A 22,133-nucleotide genomic window follows, 5' to 3' on the forward strand; every position below is an offset into this window, starting at 1 on the left:
ACCGCCCTCCGGGGCAGAGAACGGGGAGTGGGCGCGACGAGCAGATGCCCAGACCCTCCGGAGCCACTTGTTGGCTCGGGGGTCCCGACACCCCTCCAGGCCTGGGCGGAGGGGCAGCCAAAAGAAAACCCTCAGCGCTGGCACCAGCGGGTGCCAGGAGAGAGGCCTGGCTGCAGCACACATGCCAGAGCACAAGGGCATGGGACCAAGATAGCAGCAGGAGCTTTGGAATGTTCTGGAAGGCTTCCCAAAAGAGGGGCTTGTGCAGAGTCTCACAGGGTGGGAGGACTGGGGACTCTGCAGGACCTAAGAAACCAAATGTTTCAGAGACGGTGGCGACAGAGCAGGAGGCCAGACTGCCCCTGGGGTCCACCACGACCCCTTATGGCTACAAGGCCCCCATGGACTCCGGTTGGGTGGGCAGCATCCCTAGGAGCGAGGATCTGGGGGTTCAGATGAGTCCTGGGGCCACACCCCCGGTGGGTCGCTGCCCAGCCCGGGCCGGCTTCACATCGAGACGGTGGCTGGTGGGCACCTCTGAGCAGCAAGGCCTCAGTCCCTGATGGCCACCCAGAAATCCAGTCCTGCGCTCCCGCCCAAGGAGGCCGCCTGGTGGGTGGTGAAAACACCACCCTCCCAGCACAGCAGACAGGGGGTTAAAGCTGTCTCATAACTGCTGGTGACAGTCTGCAAATGATTTATTGATTTTTTTTTTTAAATAAAAATATGTCACACTCTCTGGAGCGGGTGCAGACCAAGTGTGCGCCCGGCCAGCTGGATGGAGGCCTGGTGGCTGCCGTCTGATGCCAGCTGGGCGCAGACACCAAGCAGGAGCGCGCAGCCGCGATGAAGCACTGCTGCCCGGCGCCCCGCACGTGCACAGACCCCGCCCTCCAGGAATGCACGCGGCCCGCGGCCAGCACCCAGCCTGTGCCAGGCGCCCTGGCGGAACGTGCTGGGAGAACGCCAAGACCAGCCGGGCTGCAGCCGCCCCGCTGGGCTGAGGGCCGCGGAGACGAGAGTGCCGGGACGGTCGGTGTGCGGCTGGGCTTCAACAGGGCCCGCGGTCCCTGCGTGTGGCTGGGGCGGTGCAGGGGCCGTCCCCTGGAGCGACGTGGAGGGTGAGGGCCACCCAGCCAGAGAGCAGGGCAGCCTGGCGGTGGGAGGGCACACGGGAAACGCAGGCGGGGGAGAGCCAGCGAGGTGCAAGAAGGCGGAGAGGGCAGCAGGGGCGGAGGACAAGACAATGAGGCCGGGGGGTGGACGAGGGTCCCCAGAGGTCCCCAGGGGGGCCACATGGGCTTCTGTGGATCTTGCCAACCCCTAGAAGCTTGTAACGAGGAGAGACTTCACTAAACCCGTACTTCAAGATGCTCCCCCTAGCCCAAAGAGCCATCAATGGACGGATCAATCGAGACCTCATGCGCCATGCATAAAGGGAATACTATGCAGTCGTGAAAAGGAGATTCAGACACACCGTGCACTGTGGGTGAGCCTCAGACCCTGTGCTGAGACAGGACGGACACACAAGCCCATACTGTGATTCCATTTGTATGAGAGCCCCAGGACAGACAAACCCACAGACAGAAAAGAGACTGGAGGTCCCCGGGCTGGGGGGTACAGAGAAACTGCTCCGGGGCTGTGGTGTTGCTGTGCAGGGTGACGGTGCCTGTTTGGAGCTGGGTAGATGGAGAGGTTCCCAACACTGTGAGTGTATTCCATTCCTGGAGGAGGAGAAGGGAGGCATGCCGGGGGAGAGGGGAGGAGGGGCGGGTCAGGCGAGGGAACGGGCTCCCCGCAGCCTCACCCGGGGCTCACTTTCCTGCCAGGCTCCCCTTCTCTTCTAGGCGGGCCAGCCCCTCTGCCCCGGCGTTTGCTGGTGGGAGTCCCAAACCCAGGGAACCCAGCTCGGGGCGGTGAGGCCCCTGGGGCCTCCTCCAGTACCCATGTCTCATCGAGGAGCAGGGGCTGGGACCCCCAGTGCCCCCCATCCTGGCCTGCCCCCAGCACATCCTCGTGCTGCGTGAGTCTGCAGAGCCCAGAACCGGTTTCAGAGATCTGCTGGGTGTGCCCCGTCTCATTTCTGCTCGAGGGTCTGGGGTCCCTGCACCTCAGCCCCTGCGGCAGAGCCGGCAAGGCATCCAGGCCTGCATCCTGGCCCCGCCGTCCTCGGTGAACAGACCTGGGCTTGCTGCAGCTGCTCGCCTGGGGCTGTGCCGCACAAATACCACACACGCACCACACACGCACCACACACACACCACACACCACACACACACCACACACCACACACACATCACACACCACACACACAACACACAACACACACACATCACACACCACACACACATCACACACCACACACACACCACACACCACACACACATCACACTCCACACAGCACATCCACACACACACCACACACCACACACCACACACACATCACACACCACACACACATCACACACCACACACACACAACACACAACACACACATCACACACCACACACACAACACACACCACACACACAACACACACCAGACACACATCACACACCACACACAACACACACATCACACTCCACACACAACACACACATCACACTCCACACAGCACATCCACACACACACCACACACCACACACACATCACACACCACACACACAACACACACCACACACACATCACACAACACACACAACACACACATCACACTCCACACAGCACATCCACACAGCACATCCACACACACACCACACACACATCACACACCACACACACACCACACACCACACACACATCACACTCCATACACACAACACACAACACACACACATCACACACCACACACACATCACACACCACACACACACCACACACATCACACAACACACACAACACACACAGCACATCCACACACACACCACACACCACACACCACACACACAACACACACCACACACACATCACACACCACACACAACACACACATCACACTCCACACACACAACACACACCACACACACATCACACTCCACACACAACACACACATCACACTCCACACAGCACATCCACACACACACCACACACATGATGCACACACACACACACACACCACACATGATATATACTACACACCACACATACCGCACACATCACAGACACATCACACACAACACACACATCACACAAAACACAGACATCACACTCCACACAGCACATCCACACACACACCACACACGTGATACACACACACCCCACACATGTGATATATACCACACACCACACACACTGCACACATCACACACACCACACATGTGATATACACACACAACACACACATCACATCCCACACAGCACACCACGCACATACCACACATGTGATGCACACACACAGACACACACACACACCACATGTGATATATACCACTCACCACACACACAGCACACATCACACACACATCACACACACCACACACATCACACCCCACACAGCACATCACACCCCACACAGCACAGCACGCACACACCACACATGTGATGCACACACACACATACCACACATGTGATATATACCACACACACCTCACACATCACACATCACACACACATCACTCATCACACACAACACACACGTGATGCACACACACACCACATACATCACACACAGACTACATACTGACGAGCCTATTTGCGGGGCAGCATTGGAGACGCAGACAGAGAGCAGATGTGTGGACGCTGGAAGGAGGGCGGGGACGCCCGGAGAGCGCAAACGGAGACGCGGGGGTCACCGCAGGGGACGCAGAGCACAGCTGGGAGTTTGCCGCTGAGCCAGGGAGCTCGACCTGGTCTCCGTGTGGCCCGGAGGGTGGGGCACAGGGGGAGCTTCAGGAGGGCGGGACACACGTGGGCCTGAGGAGGCAGAAAGCAGCGCGACATTGGAAAGCAATCATCCTCCAAGAAAAATAGACAAATTTAAACAGTAAAACACAGACCACACACACCACACACTCATGCACGCCCGTGGGTCATGGCAAAGGGACTCAGGAGCCACCAGAGAGCGCCTGATGAGCAAAGCTGCAGCAGTGTGAGCAACCGAGTACCTGCTGGATTTTAACGCCAAGTATGAAATGTCCATAAAGTCCTGTGGATAAAAAAGTGATCACATACGTGAACTGGGATGAAAGAAGGACCTGTATTAGGGTACCCTGGGCAGGCGGTCCCACCTGAGGTGCGAGCAGAGCAGGGAGCCCTCCCAGAGGGCCGTGTGGACAAGGACGGCGGTCACCTCCCCGCAAGAAGCCTGAGCACACCTCTCGCCATCGTCTCCTGCTGTGACACGTGACGCTGACATGTGAGGTCAGGAGAAACCACGCCCCTCACCAGCGTCTCCTGCTGTGACACGTGACGCTGACATGTGAGGTCCGGAGAAACCACGCCCCTCACCAGCGTCTCCTGCTGTGACGCGTGACGCTGACATGTGAGGTCCGGAGAAACCACGCCCCTCACCAGCGTCTCCTGCTGTGACGCGTGACGCTGACATGTGAGGTCCGGAGAAACCACGCCCCTCACCAGCGTCTCCTGCTGTGACGCGTGACGCTGACATGTGAGGTCAGGAGAAACCACGCCCCTCACCAGCGTCTCCTGCTGTGACACGTGACGCTGACATGTGAGGTCAGGAGAAACCACGCCCCTCACCAGCGTCTCCTGCTGTGACACGTGACGCTGACATGTGAGGTCAGGAGAAACCACGCCCCTCACCAGCGTCTCCTGCTGTGACGCGTGACGCTGACATGTGAGGTCAGGAGAAACCACGCCCCTCACCAGCGTCTCCTGCTGTGACACGTGACGCTGACATGTGAGGTCAGGAGAAACCACGCCCCTCACCAGCGTCTCCTGCTGTGACACGTGACGCTGACATGTGAGGTCAGGAGAAACCACGCCCCTCACCAGCGTCTCCTGCTGTGACACGTGACGCTGACATGTGAGGTCAGGAGAAACCACGCCCCTCACCAGCGTCTCCTGCTGTGACACGTGACGCTGACATGTGAGGTCAGGAGAAACCACGCCCCTCACCAGCGTCTCCTGCTGTGACGCGTGACGCTGACATGTGAGGTCAGGAGAAACCACGCCCCTCACCAGCGTCTCCTGCTGTGACGCGTGACGCTGACATGTGAGGTCAGGAGAAACCACGCCCCTCACCAGCGTCTCCTGCTGTGACGCGTGACGCTGACATGTGAAGTCAGGAGAAACCACGCCCCTCACCAGCGTCTCCTGCTGTGACACGTGACGCTGACACGTGAGGTCAGGAGAAAGTCCCTTCCCCTCTGGGCTCTTCCTCCCCAAAAACACAAAGCCTCAGTCTAACCATGAGAAAAGCATCAGACAGACCACCCGAGGAGCCTCCCACGAGGCACCTGAGCAGTTCTCAACACTGACCTGTCACCAAAACAAGGAAAAGCTAGAGCATGGTCCCAGCCACGAGGAGCCCAGGAAGAGTGAGTGATGCGACGAGGTGTCCTGGTGGGGTCCTGGAACAGGAAGTAAGCGTGAAGGGAAAACTCAGGAATCTGAGTAAAGCGTGGACTTGCGGTAACAACAGTGTATCCATGCATGCTTGCTAAATCGCTTCAGTCGTGTCCGACGCTTTGTGTAGCCCGCCAGGCTTCTCTGTCCATGGGATTCTCCAGGCGAGAACACTGGAGTGGGTTGCCATGCCCTCCTCCAGGGGACCTTCCAGACCCAGGGATTAAACCTGGTCGGGTCTCCTACACCTTCTGCATTTGCAGGCGGGGTCTCTACCACTGGCACCACCTGGGAAACCCAGGGTGTCTATGCTGGTTCATTAATTATAACAAACGCACCCATTTCTGTAAAAGGTGACACAGAGGGAACTGAACATGGCTCCATGGGAACCTGTCGACTACCTGCAAATTTTCCTGTAAATCTAAACCTGCTCTACAATGAAAACATTTAATGAATTAAATCATAAGATCTATTTACGCAGGTTGCTGAAGCACTTCATCAATTGAATCCACAGTCTTGCCAAGTTTAATGTTAAATGTTCGGCCGCGACTGGCAAAGACTGGGACCAGAAGCTTGTCGTGAGGACCCCTGGGCCGCTCTGAGCTCACTTGACACTGGACTGTCCTTACTAGGCTGGAACCCCATTTCCACGCCGAGGTCAGGTCGTAGCCCCAAGGCAACTGCAGGCACTTCCTGCAAAACCCCCCAGGCCTTTCCCAAGGGAACTGCAACCACTTGCGGTAGTAACTGAACTGGAGAGAGGAAATCCTCGGCCTTTTGAGGATTCCTGCAAACTGATTCTGAACTGACAGTAATTCCGGGGGCTCGAATCATGGCCATAGCCCGTGGGTCCAAGTGGGAACTGGCTGGGGTCAGGTAACTGAGGGTGGGCTGACCCTCAGCCGGGAGCCGTCCGCAGAGCCCAGCTGGGTTAGAGCCCCACGGCTGGCACGGCTGGTTGGGGTAGAGGTGGCAACAGGTAAGTCCCCCACGTGAGTTCTCCGTGGACAGGGGCTCCTTACAGCCATCGCAATATTCCTTCCTCAGCCTGGTGGGAGGGGCTGAATGGAAAGCCTGGCACTTCCCCTCCCATCCAGACAGAAATCAGGGGCAGTGCCAGGGTGCAGAGACTGCAGAAATCAGTGCCTCATCAAAGGCTTGGAACCAGCAGCAGCACCAAAGTCTAACACACTCCCCGTCTTACGAGTGGGGCATGTGTGCAACTTGAGCAGAAGCTGGACAGGGCCCCGGAAGGGCCGCCCCTCTGTAAACTGACTCGGGTGTCCGTCCGCCGCACCTGCTGCCCCCGAGCCCCACCGTACCTTCACTGGAGCCAACGGACCCCGCTCCTCACCCTCGAGAAGCCGCCGCTGACCTGGGAATGGCTTTTTTTTCCTCTATGTACAAGGCTGACCAGAGCGTGGTTTTACCCGGCAGGGCCAGCGGTCCACACTCGCAGCCTTGCCCCAGGACCGTGTGTGTGTGTGTTTCCCCAGAGACCTTCCCTGGTGCAGAGCATCACACTGGCCGCCACACGGAGGGTATCATCCAGCCAGGAGGCGGGGAGAACTCCAGGCGCCTGAAGACTCACACCAACTGGAAGAGAGGCAACAGACCCCGCGGAAGCCCAGGGGGCCGCTGCGGCAGTGGGGTCTCCGGAGGTGCCGTGGCCTGGAGTCTGTTAGGACATTCCCTCCAAGCGGAACACAGGACACGATGCCTCACGCCACAGGCTTGAAGGTTCCAATTACCTCCACCGACAGGCGCCCGCAAGGCTGCGGGGTGGCTGGGCCCAGGGGAGGCGGGCGTGTGGCAGGTTCAGGACGCGGCCAAGGGTGCCCCGGCCCACGGTCTTATGATGCGGGTGACCCAGCATCCCCGAGTGCTCAGGGCCCCAGGAAGGCTGTATGCAGCCTCTGGCGAGGCGCTGGCCAAGGCCTTCTGGGACCTCGGGATGAATCCATCCTGTCTTCTGCAGATAACTGTTCTCCTTTTGAGAGATAGCTTCTGGTCCCGCTGGGAGGACTTCGCCATGAGACAGCAGGTGGTTGCCTGAGCCCCGGCCAGGGGTCAGAGCCTGGACAGGCAGCCCATGCCCACCAGGAGTGGTGTGTCAGAACCCCGCTTTCCACAGGCCCGGGGCTTGTGCACGTGGGGTGCGTCAGGGGCTCGACCCCTTCAGCACAGACTTTGGCTGCGTGCCCTCCTGGGGTTTTCTCTACAACCCATTGGAGGAGGACAGAAGCTGAGCCTGGCTGACAGATGGGCCTTCCTGGTCTGCTGGGACTGTCCACAAGCGGACACCCGACTCGGGGTGGCCCCGGACACAGTGAAGGAGCCTTCTCCAGGGGCAGAACCTCAGCCGTTGGTCTGGCCCGTATGTGAATGAGCGGCATCCAGGGTATAGACATGCGCTGAGTCACAGGCAGCTGCTGCCAGATTGGCTGGGTGATCAGGGACCTGGGGGGACGGGACTGGAGGGTTAGTGACCAGGAAGCCTGAGGAAAGACACGTGGGTGGACCTCCCAAGGAGCACCAACTGAGAAGGGACGTGCATTCAACACGAATGCCCAGCAAAGGGCACCCTGCAGAGGAGGCTCTTCACACCCGGGACAGAATCCCCCCTGCACGTGTGAATCCATCCACCGCCCCAGCCGCCCTTGTGCCGGCTTCAGACGGCCAGGGTCGGGAGGAGGGTGGGGAGGGGGACCAGTACCGCCTCCCCGCCCTGGCCCCAACAGCATGAGGAAATGGCTGACACCAGCCCCCAATCCCAGCTGAGGCGCCACGCCCAGATCCGCCAGCCTCAGTGGGCCCCCTCCAGGGGCACAGCCATGTGGGCTCCTGGGGCCCCCGCTTCCAGCCTGGACAAAAGGGAGCCACCCCCCGCCCCCCGCTCCCTGCAAGGCCCCTTCACCCTGGAGGCACCTCCTGTCGCCACAGCCACTTCAGATTTCTCTCCCTCCCTCACCAGCAACCCTCTGCCTATCCAGGAGGCTGCCTCTTGCACAAAAATGGGGGAAATAGTATAGATTCATATGTGCTTGTAATTGCCTGAAGAGACTCTGGAAGACACTTAAGACGATAATAATGACCATCCGCTGACAGCATAAGAGCTGGCTTAGTCTGTTCCTGCTGCTATAACAGAACACCATAAACTGGGCACCTTATGAACAACAGGAGTTTATTCCTCACAGCCTGGAGGCTGGACTCTGAGATCAGGGCGCCAGGGTGGCTGGGATGGGGCCCCTTCTGGGGGGCAGACTCCTCATGTGGTAGATGGGCAGGGGAGCTCTCAGGAGCCTTTTAGAAGGGCACTAATCCCACCTGTGAGGGCTCCATCCTCATGAGTTCAGCACCACCCAGAGGTCCACCTCCTCATACCATCCACTTTGAGAGTTAGGGTCTCAGTGTATGGATGTGGGGGCACAGCCTGCAGACCGCAGCAGGGGCTGCCACCTGAGGGCCTCTGTGTGAGTCATCCGCCCAAACCCGAGGAGCACTTAGAATGTGACAAAAGCCACGTCCCTTCCCTTAAACGTGAAGGTGGAGTTCAAAGCTGCTCTTGTCCTGAGGACAATCTCCCGTAGCTATTACATCTCACAGATACAGGAATCACCGTGTGTGCCATCGATTGCTTCAGTCGTGTCTGACTCTTTGCGACCCCATGGACTGTAGCCCACCAAGCTCCTCTGTCCATGAGATTTTCCAGGCAAGAATACTAGAATGGGTTGCCGTGCCCTCCTCCGGGGGATCTTCCCAACCCAGGGATCAAACCTCTGTCTCTTCTGTCGCCTGCACTGGCAGGCGGGTTCTTTACCACTGGTGCCACCTGGGAAGCCTCTAGAAATGATCATAGGAAACATTTCAATGTCAGAAGACAGTAGCTGCCAGGTTCTGAGGACAAAAGTACGACCCAGGGATTGTATTTCCCAGCCATACTTAAGAATAAAGGAAACAAACCGTCGTGCATTCAAGAACTTGCAACATAGACAGAGCCCACGGCAGGAAGACAGCGGGGTCTCAGAGAGCCCTGGGAAGCCCTGGATCCCTGCGGTCCAGCATAACTGTTAACAGCACACCTTCTTGCTCCCCAGAATGGTCAAGTGTGAGAGGGGAGGGCGCTCTACAGGTTATGATGCTCTCAGCTGACAACACGGGAACATGGGCGTATGCCAGATAAAGACGTGGGTGTAAATTTATGCAGCTGTGGCCATGTGAGGTTGGTGAGAAAATGCCCCTGTCCTTAGGAAACACGCTGACATATCTGAAAGGCTCACTCTGTGTGAAGCCCAAATTGTTCAGGAAGCTTAAGGGAGCTGCTGCTGCTGCTGCTGCTAAGTCGCTTCAGTCGTGTCCGACTCTGTGCAACCCCATAGATGGCAGCCTGCCAGGCTCCCCCGTCCCTGGGATTCTCCAGGCAAGAACACTGGAGTGGATTGCCATTTTCTTCTCCAATGCATGAAAGTGGAAAAGTGAAAGTGAAGTCGCTCAGTCGTGTTAGCAACCCCATGGACTGCAGCCTACCAGGCTCCTCCGTCCATGGGAGAGTGTAAATGATAAAGCAGCCGGACTAAACAAGAGGTAGATCTGGGTAACAGGTGCATGGCTGTTTCTTGCACTATTTTTATTCATTTTTTTAACCCCACCCTGGGCCCCACCCTGAGCCTCCATTTCCACCCCCTCCTCCTCAGGAGCGGGTGGGAGGGATGGGTCCACCCACAGCCCTCCAACTTTGGGAGAGGCTCTATTGCCTCCCCCGGGGTCTCTGGGCTCAGGGTCCCCCTCCCCCACAGTCCTACTATTTTTATTTTCCAAAGTTTTTTATTAGTTTGAAATTATTTCCAAATAAGAAGTCTAGAATGTTAGTCAGTCAGTCATGTCTGACTCTTTGTGAACTCATGGACTGTAACCCTCCAGACTCCTCTGTCCATGGGATTCTCCAGGCAAGAATACTCCAGGCAAGCATGGGCAGCCATTCCCTTCTCCAGGGGATCTTCCTGACCCAGGGATGGAACCCAGGTCTCCTGCATTGCAGGTGGATCCTTTACCATCTGAGCCACCAGGGAAGCCCTGTTTTTAGATACAGCAGGTAATATTTCAGTTCACACGTCTTTCTTACTGAAACAAAGCCGTCATCCTGGTTTTGTAAGGGGAGAGGGGCTGCACCCGCAGAGGGTGAGCCATCCTGTGGCAAGCCTCTCTGATTCCAGGTCTATCCTCCGTGGCTGGGAGGACCAGCCTCTGCATGTAGCCCCCCAGATCCCTTCTTAGGAGGCAGGCGCTGACCCACAACACTGAGCCTCTCCAGGGCCACCAAACTCAAGCCTGCTGCTTCTCAGCCAAGGGAAGGGCCTGGCTTTCCGTGTCCTGGAATCAACGCATGTGGGCGATGGGTTGTACAAATATTTTAGCTCCATGGAAAACAAGGTGTGTGTTTTCTTGACACTGGAATTCTAAACACAGCCCTTAGAATGCCTTCCGTTATTATCAGATCAACACATTTCTTGCAAAATGCCTCCATGAGCGCTGTCCCTCATTCTTCAGAGCCTTCACCCACTGGCTGGAAGCATGTTTATATTTTTTAAAGTAGGCTGTAGTTTTTAGAACAGTTTTAGAAAAATTAAGAAGACAGTACAGAGAGTCCCCATACGCTTCCTATAATTAACATCTTACGTTAGTGTGTGGTTCTCTTGCCAACACTGATGAACCAGTACGGATACAGTAGCATTAACTGAAGTTCATATGCAACTTGGATTCCCTGGGTTTTCCTGAAGGTCTTTTTCTGTCCCAGGACCCCATCCAGGATCCCACATCACATCTAGTCGTCAAGTCTCCTCAGGCTCCTCTTGGCCATGACCGTGTGAAACGGTGATATACTAAGAAATATCTATTTAGCCTTGTCCCTGGTTCCACAGGGAGCTCCTAAAACCCCTCACCTCCTGAGTGCTGGGGTGAGAGGAGTACTTGCTGTTACTCTTCAAATGACCCCTCAACCACACCTGGAAACACAGAGGTAAAGAGCCTACCTGGAATGCAGGACACGAAAGAGATGCGGGTTCGATCCTTGTGTTGGGAAGATCCCCTGGAAGAGGAAATGGCAACCTGCTCCAATATTCTTGCCTGGAGAATCCCATGGACAGAGGAGCCTGGCGGGCTACAGTCCATGGGGTCACAGAGAATCAGACACGACTGAACGCACAAGCTCACCCACACACGAGTTTATGCTAATGAGTTGACCTTGCTGAGCCACTGGAAGGCTTCAGGATGGAGGCTGGGGCCAGAGGGACCCCCTGTGCAGTCAGAGGTGGGGTGCACCTCCAATCCCACTCACACCTGAACCCCATGGAGCTGATGGGGGCTGACGAGTGAGGTACCCACCAGTGGGCAATGATTTAATCAAGCATGCCTCCATAGATTACTAAATTACTTGCTTGCGAGCTGCTCAGCCATGTCTGACTCTTGGTGACCCCATGAACTGTAGCTCGCCAGGCTCCTCTGTCGTTGGGACTTTCAAGGCAAGGATACTGGAGTGAGCTGCCATTTCCTTCTCCGGGAGGTCCTCCCAAACCAGGGATCAAACCCGTCTGTCTCCTGCACCTCCTGCATTTGCTAGCTGATTCGTTACCACTGTGCCATCTGAGAAGGCCTGGAATGCCTCTATAGAAACACTAAACAATGGGATTCCAAGACTTCCCTGCTTGGTGATCACATCCATGTGCTGGGCAATCATGCACCCCAAACTCCACAGGAACAGAAACTCCCACACTCAAGACCTTTCCAGATATTGCCCTAAGCACCTCTTCATCTGGCTGTCCATTTGAATCCTTTATAACACCCCAAAGAAGAAAATAGTAAATGAAAATAGAGTGTTTCTCTGAATCTGATGAGTGGTTGTAGCAAACTATCCAGCCCAAGGAGGGAGTCATGGCAACCCTGACTTGTGCTCAGTTGTTCAGAAGTGTAAGTGGCCTGTACTTGTGACTGGCTTGGTGTCTGAAGCAGGGGGAGTCTTGTGGGACTGAGCTTCTAATTTGTGGGGTCTGCACCAACTCCAGGGACTCTCAAGATTGAAATAAATTGCAGGACACCCAGCTGATGTCCACAGAAGACTGGAGAACTGCTTGGTGTGGAAAACCCACACATTAGGTGTCAAAAGTGTTTTGAGTAGGTAAAAAAAAATCAGTGTTGGGAGAGAGTTGATCTCAGACTTTGTTTTTGATGACCTTGACGGCTTGAAGAATTCTGGTTGGGTATTTTTTTTAGTGGTTTCCAAATGTTATGGGGATGGGTCTGGTGCTTCTCTTGTGGGTGACTGGTGTTACGGGTTTCAGGAAGGAACCACAGAACTTGAGCGTGGTGATCGTGACACCGTATCAGGGCGCATCCTATCGACAGGATGTGGTGCTGAGGGTGTTGACCCCGATCATCTGGCTGAGGGGTGTTTGTCTCCGCCGTGAAGCGACTTTCCACACTGTCCTCCTCAGAAGGAAGTCTCTCTGCAGCCCACACTTAAACCACAGAGTGAGTGGATGGCAAGTTAGACTTCTCATTGTTGAAAGGGAATTTACAGAAAAGCAAGAGGAGGGTCTAGGATGACCCGGGCTACAGTGGATTAGAGTTGGAGACTCCAGCATGAACTCATGTTTAACATGATACAGATACAAGTGAGTGGGGAGCTGTGACCCTCCTTCCAGAGGGCAGAGCATCTGTATATGATTCTAAATTCTTCTTTGCTTCCAAGGCTGTTGCCCCAAAATCATGTCCCTCCCCCTCCCTGGAGCATGCCCCTAGGTTTCTGGAGGAAGCTCCAAAGAGGAAAAAACAAGAAGCGCTTAGAGTCAAGTAGGCCCAAGACGGCGGAAGATCTGCCCTCCAGCAGACTCTACGGTCTCATTGTAATGCATTAGCATAGATTAAATGGCATGCCCACTAGGGCCAGGACAGTTGCCATGACAACCACTGGGAAAAGTCCGTCGGATCAGTTCAGTTCAAGCGCTCAGTCGTGTCCAACTCTGCGACCTCATGAATCGCAGCACACCAGGCCTCTCTGTCCATCACCAACTCCCAGAGTTCACTCAAACTCATGTCCATCAAGTCAGTGATGCCATCCAGCCATCTCATCCTCTGTCGTCCCCTTCTCCTCCTGCCCCCAATCCCTCCCAGCATCAGAGTCTTTTCCAATGAGTCAACTCTTTGCATGAGGTGGCCAAAGTACTGGAGTTTCAGCTTTAGCATCATTCCTTCCAAAGAACACCCAGGACTGATCTCCTTTAGAATGGACTGGTTGGATCTCCTTGAAGTCCAAGGGACTCTCAAGAGTCTTCTCCAACACCACAGTTCAAAAGCATCAATTCTTCGGCACTCAGCCTTCTTCACAGTCCAACTCTCACATCCATACATGAGCACAGGAAAAACCATAGCCTTGACTAGACGGACCTTTGTTGACAAAGTAATGTCTCTGGTTTTTAATATGCTATCTAGGTTGGTCATAACTTTCCATATAAGGACTTTAAAAAAGACAGCTGCATCAGTACCAGGTCCAATCCACACTCCTGTTCATGAATGTTACTCCCACTCTTTCTAATTCTCTCCCTTTTAACCTCAACCCTCATTTGTACTTGGTGTTTTGGCCCAAACAGCGTTAAGAAGTTGATTGGCAAACTAGGTTCCCACTTCTCCTTCCTTTGGCCATTGAATAACACTTGTACTATTCCCGTTTCAGCGTTGGTTTAGTTATCGGCTACATGAATCAGAAAAGGAGCTCGGTTGTTGTTGGCATAAAGTTTTCACAGAATCATCCTTTGCATCTCTGTGGGCTCAGTGGTAAAGTCAGTCTGGCTCACAGTCCATGGAATTAACAGATTGAGACCCCACCTTCTCAATAAACTGTGGAAAATTCTGAAAGAGATGGGAATACCAGACCACCTGACCCGCCTCTTGAGAAATCTGTATGCAGGTCAGGAAGCAACAGTTAGAACTGGACAGGGAACAACAGACTGGTTTCAAATAGGAAAAGGAGTTCGTCAAGGCTGTATATTGTCACCCTGTTTATTTAACTTATATGCAGAGTACATCATGAGAAACGCTGGGCTGGAAGAAGCACAAGCTGGAATCAAGATTGCCGGGAGAAATATCAATAACCTCAGATATGCAGATGACACCACCTTTATGGCAGAAAGTGAAGAGGAACTCAAAAGCCTCTTGATGAAAGTGAAAGTGGAGAGTGAAAAGGTTGGCTTAAAGCTCAACATTCAGAAAATGAAGATCATGGCATCTGGTCCCATCACTTCATGGCAAATAGATGGGGAAACAGTGGAAACAGTGTCAGACTTTATTTTTCTGGGCTCCAAAATCACTGCAGATGGTGATTGCAGCCATGAAATTAAAAGGTGCTTGCTCCTTGGAAGAAAAGTTATGACCAACCTAGATAGCATATTAAAAACCAGAGACATTACTTTGTCAACAAAGGTCCATCTAGTCAAGGCTATGGTTTTTCCTGTGCTCATGTATGGATGTGAGAGTTGGACTGTGAAGAAAGCTGAGTGCCAAAGAATTGATGCTTTTAAACTGTGGTGTTGGAGAAGACTCTTGAGAGTCCCTTGACTGCAAGGAGATCCAACCAGTCCATTCTAAAGGAGATCAGTCCTGGGTGTTCTTTGGCAGGAATGATGCTAAAGCTGAAACTCCAGTACTTTGGCCACCTCATGCAAAGAGCTGACTCATTGGAAAAGACCCTGATGCTGGGAGGGATTGTGGGCAGGAGGAGAAGGGGACAACAGAGAATGAGATGGCTGGATGGCATCACCCACTTGATGGACATGAGTCTGAGTGAACTCTGGGAATTTGTGATGAACAGGGAGGCCTGGCATGCTGCAGTCCATGGGGTCGCAAAGAGTCGGACATGACTGAGCGCCTGAACTGAACTGAACTGACCCTACCTTGGGTCCAAGGATTGGACGTTGCCCTCAGGGGATTTGAGGCCATCTTTCCAAAGGTCTTCCTCAGTGGCTCAGCTGTAAACAATCTGCCTGCAATGCAGGAGACCCAGGTTTGATCCCTGTGTTGGGAAGATCCCCTGGAGAAGGAAATGGCAACTCACTCCAGAATTATTGCCTGGACAATCCCAAGGACAGAGGAGCCTGGTGGGCTACAGTCCATGGGGTTGCAGAGTCAGACACGACTGGGAGCGACTCTCACTGTCTCTTTCCAAAGTTCGGCCCGAGTTCCTGCGGTGCACTCTGACCTTGCTCTGTGGTTGAGTTCATTGGCTTTCTGACTCTATTCTCCCCGTCTGGTATAAGCTTCTGGTGTAGACTGTGTATGAGCTTCCCTTCAGTTTCGTGCAGATCAAGGTGGTAGATTGGAGTCCCCGTTGTTCTGCTTTGAGGCAGAACTAGCCTCAGAGTCAGAGACCTCAGGCAGAAGCATGGAGACCTGGGTCAAAGAGATGGCAGGGCTTGTCTGCGGCCCCCGCAAGGCCGCTGAACGGTGACTGACGCCGTGAAGTTGGAGCCTGGGAGACGAGGTGGCCCCACCCAACAGGGAGTGACTGTGGCTTGGGGCAGTGGTTCTTAAACTTGTCTTCATCCTGGAATTTAGGGAAAACACTGATCCATGCCAGAGACACTCACTTTCCTGGCTTGGTGCAGCCCGTGTTCATGTCCCTGCCCAAGCCCAGGCCTTGACCACATCTTGGAATATTTCACCCATGTACATTTACCAAATAATGGACGAATAAAAGGCACGCATGTGTTGGGGTTCCTTGGATCATCCCCACTCAGGAAGCCAAGGGGCTTCATTCACCATGTGGCAATTCTGCCTTCTTCACCTGTGAATTTATAAACCACCACCAGGAGAGGCTGGCAGAGCCTGGTGTGGACCGTTCCAACCCTGTGAGGTCACTGACATAAATTACAACAAGCCAGAGAGAACAAAAGAAGCCTGATGGCTCCCACTCAGCCGACCATTAAACGTCTCACCCAAAATTAAAGGAAGCCTCTGCCTGAGGGCCTTGAGTAAGGAAGAAGTCTTGGAAGTCATCACACTCAAGCCCCGTGAACATAAAAGGAGCGTCGCCTACAGGGAGAAGTGATGGCTGGGTTGTTGGCAGAGGCCTGGCAGTGGGGGCACCTCGTTTTGTCTTTTCCTGGTTTCAGCCTCAGATAAATGTCAGAAGGAAGCCAGAACAAGCTCTAGAATGCTAAAGTGCAGCCAAGCAGACAGGAGCACGCCCGTGGGATTAAGAGCACTGATCAGGACAGAGAAGCGTGTCTAACCGAAAAGTCTGGCAGTAGAGTGACTTCAGGCGTGACTGGATCAAGGCACTCCGTGATTCGTCATCCATCTGCCCCCCACCTTTGTTTTTTACTGTCTTCCCTGTTGGCCACCTGCTCTCTCAAAGGATTTCCGTGCCTGACAGCAAAGGGTTTCTGCTGTCCTCAGACTGAAGTCTTCCCAGCCTGGCAACCCCAAGGAGGAGGAAGCATACTAACTGCTTCTTGCCTTTCAGCATCCATTGCCCCTTCTCCCGAAGGAGGGGCTTTGAGTGGAGCCCACACGACACTTACCTACTGGCCACGCACCTGGGGCTGCTGGGATCGACCGGGTGCCTCTGCACGTCTATTTGCTATGCCTCCTCACTGTGCTCTTGCCCAGGGAGGCTGCCCTGGTGAGCAGTGGCCCAGGCTCCCTTGCCCTTTGCACTCTGGGGGCGCCTGGCCAGCGAGAAGCTCTGATAGGAAACTGTCGGTTGCGTCATTTATTCCCAGTTCCGTCTTGTGGGGATGCCTCATGCTGTGACTTCTCCGGAGCTCACAGCTCCTTTCACAGCACCTCTCTTCCCTAACTCTATGCTTCCCAGTCTGCGTCCTCTGCTCAAGCTCCAGGCTCAGGCTGAAAACCGTCCTCAGTTCTTGCTAGCCCTGGGTAGAGCCCAATCACGTGAGGCCCCCTGTGTCCCACTCACGGTTAGAATGAGCCCCTGGTTCCTTACCGAACACTGGTAGGCAGATGCACTTTGTTGTTCAGTCACTCAGTCGTGTCTGACTCCCTGTGACCCCCTGGACTGCAGCACCCCAGGCTTCCCTGTCCTTCACCATCTCCTGGAGCTTGCTCAAACTCATGACCGTTGCGTCGGTAATGCCTTCCAGCCATCTCATCCTGCACGAGGTGCGCGTAGGGAACAAGGCCCTGGCCAATAGGGTGTGAACAGAAATGATGCAGCGGCTCCCAGGCCACAGCCTTAAAGGAAGAAGTGTGCCTCTCTTCACCATCTTCTCCCCCTCTCACCATCTGGAAAGCAGATGAGGTGTTGAGCCATCTCAGGCATGTGGACAAGAACCACATCCTAGGGGTGGTGGAGCAAGAAGAGGGCACAGGCTCCCGGACGCTGTGGGGCAAACCGAGTCCAGTGAGCCTGCCGTTGGGGCCTTGCCGCCCCGGTGACGCAGGGCCTCTGTCCCTGCAGCTGAAGCCGTGTTGCAGCCTTACACTAACTCTCTTTCCCAATAGTTCTTCTCAAAGTTCCGGAAGTTCTCTCATTTCGAACCACAGTCCAATGACTGTCACCATGGAAATGAATGACCTCGCTGGCCAGCTGAGTCCACCCTTGCAGATGGAGGCAGGACAACATTGCCAGGCACACGTGGGCTGGCAATGGGGGGTCAGGCGATTTCCCAAAAGGACTTGAAGGTCGGTTACTAGACGGGGGAGATCTTGCTGGGTAAGAAAAAGCAACCGCTCTTTATTAAGAGTTACGGCCACAGCTACCATCTGTGAGCACCTCCTGTGTCCCTGGCTCCTTACATTCATTGCAGCCTTTATGCGGAGCTCTTGTCATTCTTTGGGCAAATTGGACTTAGTTGGACAGTTCTTGCTTAGGTCTTTTATGCAGTAGGGAGTAAACGGGACTCCAAAGCCTCAACTGGGATGGACATCCAAGATGCTGAGAAGCTGCCTAGAATCCGGAGCCCAGCTGGGGCTGCGGACCAAAGTGTCCATGTGCAGCCTCTGGGCATGGTTTGGACTTCTTACGGCAAGGCGGTCCCAGTGTGGTCACATATTTCACATGAAAGCTAGCTTACCAGGAGCAGGAAGAGGAAGCTCCCAGGTCAGCTCTGGAAGGTCAGTTAAAGGCTCTGCCAACAACTAGCTTGGTGTCACTTCTACCATATGCTTTGGGACAAAGCAGTCTCAGGGCCACCCAGTGTGAAGGTGCTCCCAAATGTGCTTCATTTCTACAAGGGAAATGGCAAGCTCACTTTGCAAAAAGCACTGCAGGATGGGAAATATTGCTGCAGCTATCTTTGGATACTGTGATGTGTGATGTGTGTGTGCTCTCTGCAACCCCATGGACTGTAGCCTGACAGGCTCCTTTGTCCATGGAATGTTCCAGGCAAGAATACTGGAGTGAGTTCCTCCTCCATTCCAGGGATCTTCCAGACCCAGGGATCGAAACCACGGGATCTGCGTCTCCGCACTGGCAGGCAGATTCTTTGCCGCTGAACCACTAGGGGAGCCTGTCTTTGTAAACTACAGCCTGGGATCGTCTCCCACCGGGCACAAGTGTCCTTCCCCCACATGCAAAACATGCTCACTCCTCACCCAAGACCCCAAAGTCTCATCCCACGACAACGTCAGCTCAAGATCCAAAGCCTTATCTTCAGGCTAGGTCCAGGTGTGCGTGAGGCTCCAGAGGCGCAACCCCTCAAATACAATCCATCTTAGGAAGACCTGTGTGAGACAAGGGATCTGCCGTCTCACACCCAGTGTCCAGTGAGGGTGTGGATAACTGCCCCTGCACTGCTAACCAGAAAGGGGTCATCATAACCCTAGAGCCCAGCCAGGCACACGGCACCAGCTCCCTGATTAGAGCTGGTTCTCTTCCCTGGAAGCGATTCTCCGTGGTTCTGGGTTTGATCATTGAGCTCCACCAGGCTCCATCCTTTGAATTTTCTTCATTTTCCATAATAAATGGCCCATATTTTCTAAGTAATTTCTTCAGCCTACTTTCTGCCTTAGAAAGTTGAGACCTCAAAAGCCTCTTTTGGTTTTAAACTCTGTTTCCTTTCCAACCCAAGTTAATATATTTTTTCTACAAACTTTGCATGCTTCCTATGTTTTGATTTATAATTTATTCAGACACTCTTCTCTACACTGGGTTGAGAAACAACTTCCTATGAAACATCACCCTTGTTCACTCAGTCGTGTCCGATTCTTTGCGATGCTGTGGACTGCAGCACGCCAGGCTTCCCTGTCCTTCACTCTCTCCCAGAGTTTGCTCAGACTCACGTCCATTGAGTCAGTGGCAGCATCCAACCACTTTATCCTCTGCCGTCCCCTTCCCCTCCCGCCTTCGATCTTCCCCAGCACCAGGGCTTCCCAGTGAGCCAGCTCTTCCCATCAGGCGGCCAAAGGATTGGAGCTGTACCATCAGTCCTTCCAATGAATATTCAGGGCTGATCTCCTTTAGGATTGACTGGTTTGATCTCCTTGCAGCCCAAGGGACTCTCAAGAGTCTTCTCCAGTACCACAATTTGAAAGCATCAATTCTTTGGGTTAAAACTTTGTTTATGGAAAAGGTGCTGGTGCTGGTGCTAAGTCGCTTCAGTCGTGTCCAACTCTGTGCGACCCCATCGACGGCAGCCCAGCAGGCTCCCCCGTCCCTGGGATTCTCCAGGCAAGAACACTGGAGTGGGTTGCCATTTCCTTCTCCAATGCATGAAAGTGAAAAGTCAAAGTGAAGTCGCTCAGTCGTGTCCGACTCTTAGTGACCCCATGAACTGCAGCCTTCAAGGCTCCTCCATCCATGGGACTTTTCAGGCAAAAGAGTACTGGAGTGGGGTGCCATTGCCTTCTCCAGTTTATGGAAAAGGAGTGGTTCTCAACTGGAGTTACCTTTGCTGCTACCAGGGAATGTGAGGCAGTGTCTGGAGATGTTTTTTTGATTGTTGTGTGGGGGTGCTCTCATCTGGCAAGTAGAGGCCAGATAATGAAGTTAAATATCCAGCAATGCACAGGACGGGTCCACACAAAAGTGAATTTTCTAGCCCCAAATGTCGATGGAATCAAGGTCAGGAGACACTAGTGTATCATAAGTACCCTAAAATATTTCTAAAATGTCAAAGAAGGGTCTCACAACCACATGCTTATTTTCATTTTTATCCTGAGACAATATTCTTGCTGTTCTGGATATGATCTTTACCCTAAAGCAACTCATTATTTTGAGAGTATTTTGCTGTCTGGAGAGGTTAGAAATAAGAAACAGCTTTATTTTCAAATCAAAGAAGTCCTAACAGTAATATATGACCACTCACATCATGTAATTCCTTTAAAAGTTTTATTGTTTTGTTATGTAATTCTAAAATACAAAAGGATATTTGTAATACACATAAAAGTTACAAAACATAATAATAAACTGTCACGAAACAAAAACCAACTTAAGCAATAAACATGCAAGGCTTTCCCCGACTGGAGGGACTGTTAAGATATGTGCCCGAAGCTGCCGTCACACAGAGCTGACAACAGAGCCATCCCCCAAGTGCCAAAGCCGGCATGCATATCCTGGGGACGTTACCTGAGAAATAGATTCATTACAGTGTGGTGTCAGCAAGCTGCATGATGCGTTTTCCACCATTATTCCCCACAGAACGTCACTTTTGACAATCACCCATGGATGACAGCACCTTTGTGGGAGTCTCAGAGTCAAGTGGAGAAGTTCCAGCATATTGCTGGAGAAAAAAGTACTATAATAGACACAGTGAGGAGGGAGTGATCTTAGCTGCACCGCCCCTCCCATAACACAGTACAGCTCAGTGCCAGGAGAGACCCTGCCTCAGCCAGGGATTTCTCTGAGGGCATGCGAATGGGCGCCCAGCTTCCCCAGCTCTGTAATATCTGCCAAAATGCCCACTACTTTCCTCATCCACCCAGAAGACTGAGGTGACCTGTGAAGCTGAGGATAGATCATGCGTTAGGTCACAAAACAAGTCTTAACAAATTTAAAAAGACTGAAATCATATCAAGTATCTTTTCTGACCATAATGATATGAAACTAGAAATCAATAACAAAAGGAAAACTGGAAAACTCACAAATATTTGACCCATGGAATGGTCACAGAACCTGTGGAGTGGGATAAAATATTCACAAACCACATTGATGGGGAGTTAATGCTTAAAATATGTAAGAAATTATTACCACTCAATAGAAAAAACAGGTAACCCAATTTTAAAGTGGACAAAGGACATAAATAGACAAGTTTCCAAAGAAAGTGTGCAAATAGCCAACAAGCATGTGAAAATGTGCTCAAAATCAGTAATCATCAGGGAAACACAAATGAAAAACACCGTGAGATTTCAGTTCACACCTATTAGGATGGCTGTTACCAAAAAGACAAGAAATCACAGGTGTAGGTGAGGATGTGGAGGAAAAGGAGCCCTGGAACACTGTTGGTAGGAATATAAATTTGTACAGTTATTATGGAAAAGAGTATGTGGGTTCCTTAAAAATTTCAAAATAGAGCTATTCTATGATCCACCAACCCTATTTCTATGTAGATATCTGAAATAATGAAATCAGTATCTCAAGCAGACATTTGCAGTCCC

Source organism: Bubalus kerabau, chromosome 19 (genome assembly GCF_029407905.1).
Source record: "Bubalus kerabau isolate K-KA32 ecotype Philippines breed swamp buffalo chromosome 19, PCC_UOA_SB_1v2, whole genome shotgun sequence".
Taxonomy (NCBI): Eukaryota; Metazoa; Chordata; class Mammalia; order Artiodactyla; family Bovidae; genus Bubalus; species Bubalus kerabau.